The sequence below is a fragment of the Pinus tabuliformis genome, chromosome 4_1, assembly GCF_031772625.1.
Source record: "Pinus tabuliformis cultivar Carrire ecotype Pingquan chromosome 4_1, CPIR1, whole genome shotgun sequence".
Taxonomy (NCBI): Eukaryota; Viridiplantae; Streptophyta; class Pinopsida; order Pinales; family Pinaceae; genus Pinus; species Pinus tabuliformis.
This window is the reverse complement of record NC_142303.1, coordinates 666205978-666212022: the sequence shown is the minus strand read 5'-3', so window position 1 is coordinate 666212022 and position 6045 is coordinate 666205978. Positions and strand designations below refer to the sequence as shown.

The window sequence follows — 6045 nt, the reverse complement described above, 5'->3', positions numbered from 1 at the left end:
TTTTTCTTTTATTATCTTTTTTTGGATTCAATGTGTGCAGAAACTAAATTTGTCCCTACAACCCCTTTTGTGAGTTTAATTCTGAAAGTGTAGCGGGGAAAGATGATGAAGGTATGTATTGAGGAATTTACTTGTTCACTTCTACATAATTATATCATTCCATACTCATTTTAATTTTACCTATTTGGTTTTTTAATTATATATGTGAAAGTGATGAAGGTATGTATTGAGGAATTTGCTTGTTCACTTCTACATAATTATATCATTCCATACTCATTTTAATTTTACCTATTTGGTTTTTTAATTACATTGTGCTTGTCTAAATTTAAATTCAATGCAGTTAGGGAAGGTGGAACAATAATGAAACCTCTGAATATCTTTGTGTGAGACAGACGTGTGGGGGGCATTATAGAAAAGGTAGAGGCAATGGCATAGAAGGTGAGTTACTTTTTTACTTATAAGATAATGTCTTTCATTATTTGTTTAATATTTCACAAAATAAATTTCATTATTGGTTAAATATTTCTAATGATACATTTTATTGTGAATAATAACGTCGTTCGGATTAATCGCATCATTAGGTGGAGAAATTAAACCAATTTATGACAACTCATTTTGTGGGTTTAGGGATGACGCAGATTCGATAATGTAATGGGTGAAGGAAAATGCTTTATTATTGGTTTAATATTTCTTATGAAATTTTAGTTGTCTTTTGCATTTTTTTTTAGGATTACTCATAAGATATTTCATAGAATTTTTTGGTCTTGATTTAGTATTTTTTTCCTTGGCTTTTGTTTGGCTCGATAGATGGAGAAATAAATTAAGCTATGTTCTTTAGGGATGATGCATATTCCACAATGTAATAGGTGAAGGCGGAGCAGGAGGTACACATGGTTTCGTATCTTCATTTAAAGTAGAAACATATTGTATTAGTTGTTATTTATTTATCAATAGAATTCAATGAAATGTAAATAAAGGATGGAATTAGTGTTAATGACATTGTAGAAATATACTCACATATTATATTATTTGTCATTTATTTATCAATTGAAATTAATGGAATGTAGGTAAAGGATGGTGGAGCAATGCTGTTGAAATATACTCATGTGAAGGCTATGTAAGATACTGTTAGCATATGCAATGGTATAGGTAGATAGTGAGTTCTACCATTATCAATAATAGTGCATGTTGTGGGTTTAGAATTGATGTAGATTCCACATGTGTAATGGGCGAGGAGAAGATTGCGGAGTAGGAGGTATGCTAATTCCATATCGGTTGAACATAACGCATTTGTTGTATGTCATTATATCGTGTGTTGTACAAACATATGGTGAGTTCTTTCTTTGTGCAAAATAGATGCACGCTCTTATGAAATGCTCGTTTCAATTATAATGATGCTCCTCCCTCCTTAACTATTTGAGGTTTTCGATTATTGGCTTTTGCATAAAATATACTTAGTTTTGCATAAGATCTTTTTTGTTACTGATCAAGATTTCTCATTACATATTTGAATACCTTTTTAATGTTTTTCATGATATATTTTGTCTTTTATGGTTTTTTGATAAAATTCTAATTAATATTGAGTGCAACACAATGCAGGGAAAGTAACATGAAGGATAACTAATGAACTTTTGAAATATCTATGCGAAACATTGCATTATAATGAAGAGATAGAGGCAGAGGTGAGTTCTATTTTGTTGTAAAATCCATGCGGTCTTGTGATGAAATACTCTTGATGTTGGTCTTTGTTTCATATTTCTCATAAGATATTTGATATGTATTTAATCTTTCACATAAGATTTTATGGTCTATATTTAATATCTTTTTTTTTTTATATGCAGGATGCCCTTGATTGGCCATAGAAGCTTTTTGGGCTTATAGAAGGGAGCTCCCCATTCATTGTTATTATTATTATTATTTTATTTTTATTTTTAGTTATTGTATATTTTACATAATTTTTTTTCTTTTTTTATTGCTATTGTTGTTTGCTTCTTTTTCTTTTTCTTGTTGTATTTTTATTTTCCTATAACTATGGTTATTATTTTTTATTTTTTATTTTTTTGCTTTTAATAGCATGGCCATGCTAATTTGTGGTTTGATGTTTTACTTTTCGTGTTTATTTTCTCTTGTATATTTCTTACCTTTTTTCATGCCTTTTTGTTTTTAATTCAATGGGTGGGGAAAGTAAGGCAGGTCAATCTAGATTCCATGGATGTAATTGACAAAGGTGAAGGAGGTATGTATGAGGGAATTTACGTGTTAGCTACTACACAATTTTATGATTCCATGTTTAAATTGGACTCTTTGCTTTGCTTCTTATATCATGTGTGTTCATGTGAATTTATAGATAACGTGTAATGTGAGTAAATGATGGTAATTGAAATTTACAGGGAAGCAAAACTTGCCTCTAATTGAGTAGATTTTGTAGAAATGGATGAAACAAAACAAAATTTTGAATCCTATTTATGACCGTACTAGTTTCCATCTACATTTAGGAAGGGGAAAAGGAACTTTGTGCCATTGGCGGGCATACATTTCTCACTTCTATATTTCAATCTCAACAATTTTATTAAAACATGACACATTTATCCTGTCAGTGCCATAATATCTACAACTTTGTGTTTGGTTGCTGCATGTTAGTTAGATTCTAGATCCCGCATATAGTTCCTTGTTTCAAACATCATGTCTCTATGATGGATGAAGGAGCCAAAAGCATCATGGATTCCGTTCATCTCTCATCATAGCACGTTTGGCTAGAACTTACCCTAGTAAGGCAATATAATGAGTTGAAAGAATTTGATATCCTGGAAGGCTAGGAAAGACTCTAACCTTTGTATGTGCATGGTTTGGCCTTCAACCTCACTCTAGCGATTCCCTTCTCACCTCATCCTAGAAGCATCTTTCTACCATTCTTCAATCAACTTCAATTGGTCCTCAATTTTCACACTAACTTGCCTTGCAACCAAGCTTCAAACCTCATCCTACATACATATTTTTGCCATTTCTTGAATCAACTTTAGTTGGGCCTTAGTTTGCACAACAACTCATTTTTGTTGGTTTGTGGTGGAGGTCTTGTTACAACAAAGTCTCGCATTTCTCAAGATAAAGTTTTAAAACTTTAAGTGTGAAAATTTAGCTAATTAAGAGGGGGTCACTATCATCTCACCAACCCTCTTCTCACTTTTGGCTGGCTTTCCTCTGGCTCAAGGGGGTTCTTCCTAAGAAATGATTGCTAGGGTTTTTATGGCTTTGAAAGTAATTTCTAGATTTGAGTTCAAAGGTTCCAATGGCTGATTGGAAGGCTTAGGTCAAGCAAGATAAGCTCAAGAAATGTCTCCAAACAAACACAATCAAGAATATGCAATGTCCAATAAAACAATTTAAAGGGTTTTTAAAATGGAAACAATTCTTAGCATGCCAATACGTTTTTGTGGCATATGGAGTTACTTGATCAACACACTCAAAACAATATTGTGACATATGGAGTTACATGATCAACAAACCTGAAGCAAAATTGGAATAGATTTAGGTTCAAAGACATGTGCTTAGAGGTTTGACCTAGGCATCCTACAATCTTCAACGGTAAATAAAAGAGACGGAGTTTTCACATAGGTAACCTCGAAAGAACTTGATGAAAATTTTCTTCAAGGAAGATAATGAGATAAAAATACCAACAACTACGATAACTTTTGTGACTACGTAATAATCATTATTCAATAACTTAAACAAGATAAAACAAAGGATAATTTACTCAATTTAGCATGCATCCATCAAACTTCACCAACAATTGTACATGAAAAGAGAACTATTGATTATTACTCATCAACTTAAACAAGATAAAACAAAGGATAATTTACTCAATTTAGCATGCATCCATCAAACTTCACCAACAATTGTACATGAAAAGAAAACTATCCACATCAACAAGGCCTCTCCAAGTGGTTGCTCAACTCAACTCATCCATGCATAGCTAATTATGGAAATTGGAGATTTGCTAAGGGATTTGTTTCCTAATCCATCCATGAGAAAATGAGAGGAAGTGCATCTCTATTTATAATTTTATAGAGGATATGTTCAACTTCCTTTACATTAAAATATTAATTTCTTAGGCCTAAATAGTCAATCGAGGAGTTAAAGGCCCTTTTCTATAGTTAATTAATCTAAACGATACAAAAGAAGGGCTTCTCAAGACACTTGACTTTAGGGGAAAAAGCCCTCAAGTGACCCCTCTTCATAAGTGAGGGTTATAAGGGGCCTTATCATTTAGTGTCCATCCCTCCAAAGCCCCTTCAAAGTGGCAATGTCTAGGCTCTAAAGGCCCATCCGAAATATTCTCCATCCCTGTGGGATTCCAATTGAAGACATGTCCTAAAGTCACAACAAAGAACCCTTCAGAAGGGCTGCTCCTCAAAATAGGTTGCCCTTCAAAGATTTCTCAATGGCTTGTCCTCTTCTCCAACCAAGCATGCCACAACTGAATTCTTTCTTCACATGTGGATGTAAGGGCTCCACATGGGTCAATACTAGCAAAAATATCTCCAAATGGGGTTCTAGCACCATGTCAAGGTCTTCCACACTTTATGTCATCATTCAAATTGGACATTTAAGTGTTGAAAAACCAACCTGAAGACTAGCATCTTTTCCTTCAATAAATTGAAGCAAGGGTTGGATCTATCCTTTAAACCATAGTTTGGCTCAGTGATCGAAATTCATGTTGTAGGTCGGCCCTTCAAATATGTTACATGTTCTTTTAAATTGAAACATTCAGTAGCGCTTAACAAAGGTCGGTTAGAAAAGCATTTTCATATATATATATATATATATATATATATATATATATATGTCACAATAGTATTTTCGTTCTACATATATGTGCCTTAAATTGTTGTTTTGTGTTTACGTGGGATGCCCCTTTAATGAAACCTCAGCCTTATAGCTTGTTTACAGATGCCCAAGGGATTTGTCCTTCTCATACCAAGGCACATTTCTCCTATATGTCTGAAAGAATTGACAAGGCCTGTTGTGTACATCAGGTTGAGTGCATCTCAATAATCACTTTTTGAATTGTTGAACTAATCACTTTTATCAACCATGATAACTGGATGTTTCTACTCATGCAACACCCTCTCATATAAAAAAGTCATTATATCATCACCAAGCAGGTCTCCCACTATAAGATACAAGTATTCTGTGTCCTGGAAAGAAAATTTCACAATGCATCGAATATAAATTTCTACATGCAAGTTCCTTTAGACCTCGTGTTCCACTTTTAGAGCATCTATTTACCATAGTTCCTTCCATCAACATTTTGATTTTTTTTGTAAGTTGTCGTTTCACAAGCATTTCATACTCAATTAATGTTAAGTTGACATTGCTTTTCTAATATCCTCAGTCTGATGTGTTTGATGCAATTAGAGTTTATGCTCTTCTATACAAAATATGCTCAGCAAATTTTGGTTTCCTAGATGCCACAGGAGTTGTTGTGTTGTAGTTATAAGAGGCCTGTGTATATATGGTTGATGCTTGTTATCTTCACTTCTATAGTAGTAATCTCAATTATCACCCTTTGAAATGTTGTACTAATCCTCTAACACGCTTTTATCAACCATGATAATTAGATGTTGCTACTTTGTCATAAATTGAGTGAATAAGCAAGATACTCTTTAAAACATAGAAATGTGCAACATTCTCTCGACTTGCTAGGTCTCCCATTATAAGGTACAAGTATTCTATGTCCTGGAATTGAAATTTAGCAATGCATCAATTTCCGCACGCAAGTTCCTATTAGACCTCAAATGTTTCACCTTTAGAGCATCTATTTACCTTAGTTCCTTCCATCAACATTCTGATTTTTTTGTAAGCTATCATTACACAATCATTTGATACTCATTTGCATTTGCATTCTTCACATCAAGTCACAAGCTGTCACATTCTCTAGATCAACCTTCTCATCATATTGCCTGAATTTACCAAATTTATATGCAGTCCAAAACTTCATTTCTCCATTTTTATCATCTTCAAAAGTGATTTTGTTCTCAAAAAAAT

At 33.2% G+C, this 6045-nt stretch overlaps 1 long non-coding RNA gene across 1 annotated transcript; it reads left to right on the top strand.

The window, feature by feature from the left end:
• LOC149177867 (uncharacterized) lies at window positions 1–1247 on the top strand. The gene is made up of 4 exons (XR_016258800.1): window positions 1–111; window positions 341–438; window positions 808–884; window positions 1068–1247. It is a non-coding gene; the product is annotated as an uncharacterized LOC149177867 (long non-coding RNA).
• Window positions 1248–6045: the final 4798 nt, after the last annotated feature.